The sequence below is a fragment of the Callospermophilus lateralis genome, unplaced genomic scaffold, assembly GCF_048772815.1.
Source record: "Callospermophilus lateralis isolate mCalLat2 unplaced genomic scaffold, mCalLat2.hap1 Scaffold_139, whole genome shotgun sequence".
Classification (NCBI taxonomy): Eukaryota; Metazoa; Chordata; class Mammalia; order Rodentia; family Sciuridae; genus Callospermophilus; species Callospermophilus lateralis.
In genome coordinates, this window is record NW_027512543.1 from 1,315,976 (window position 1) to 1,317,220 (window position 1,245).

The window sequence follows — 1,245 nt, forward strand, 5'->3', positions numbered from 1 at the left end:
AATTCATGAAGATCTGAAAAGTACTACATACAACAATCTTCACATAGGTAAATCATATTCAAACTGCAGAAAATCATAGGAAAAAATGTTCAAAGCCAGAGAAGTGGAACAAAACTTTAAATATGAACCAGATTGAGACTTTTATCAAACTTGTCAAAAACTATACAATCAAGAAGGAGAAGTTAAATATCTAAAGTGTTATTAAAAAACCAAACAATCATTATGAATGAAGGCTGAAGGCAGCCATGGCATCCAGCCGATTCTAAAGCCCCACTTCCACCCTGACTTCCAGCAGTGCATGGCCTAGCCCCATGGTTCAATCAGCCAGGGGGGAAGATCGGCAGGAACAAGGTCCGGCAAACAAAAGTGCACCACATTGTGCCCTGAGTCTGGACCCATTGGGCCCATAGTGTGGTGTGGTATCACACCAAAGTCTGAGATTGTAGGGGGAGGATTTGAAGATAGCAGACATCCACAAGAAGATGGCCTAGACAATCAGCATCTTTGTGGACCCCAGAGGCAGAACAAAAGCACCCTTTCACATTCAGGTCAACCTGTAAAGGCTGAAAGAGTACTGCTCCAAGCTCATTCTCTTCCCCAGAAAGCCCTTCACTCCCAGAAGGGAGACAATTCTGCTGAAGAACTCCAACTGGCCACCCAGCTGACAGGCCCAGTAATGCCTATCCGGAACACGTACAGAAGGAGAAAGTCAGAGTCTAGGCATTTGTCAGTCTCCTCATGGCTCCAGCCAATGCCCACCACTTTGGCATCTGGGCAAAAAGGGTCAAGGAAGTTACAGAACAGGAAGTCAAGAAGAAAAATAAAGCACTGTGGGGCTTTAAAATAAGTGTTCTCTGTGAAGCTAAAAAAAAAAGGAGAAAAAAGTTAAGAACAAATAAAGACCCACTGAAATATAAATGGAGGAAATTTGTGAATAGCTCAAACTTACAAAAAAAATTAAAGGCGATTTTCTGATAAAAGGAAAATTAATAAGTAAGAAAGTTGGATCTACATAAAGAAAGGAGAAACATTAAAGAATGAAGGTAAAATAAAATCCTCATTACTATCTAATCAAATAGAAAAATATTAATTGGATTGTATTGGGCAATAATAATACAAGGGTATACAAGGGTAGGCAAAATGAATGACAGAAATGTTATGTTATATGAGAAAGAAACTGGGAATTCTCTGTTACAATGTAACAGTGCTAACCCTGAAGTTATATAGTGTTATTTGAGAGTTCAT

General features: G+C 39.4%; 1 pseudogene; it reads left to right on the plus strand.

Moving 5' to 3' along the window:
• The first annotated feature begins 226 nt into the window (after nt 1–226).
• On the plus strand, nt 227–975 carry LOC143640234 (large ribosomal subunit protein eL13 pseudogene; annotated as a pseudogene).
• The last annotated feature ends 270 nt before the right edge of the window (nt 976–1,245 follow it).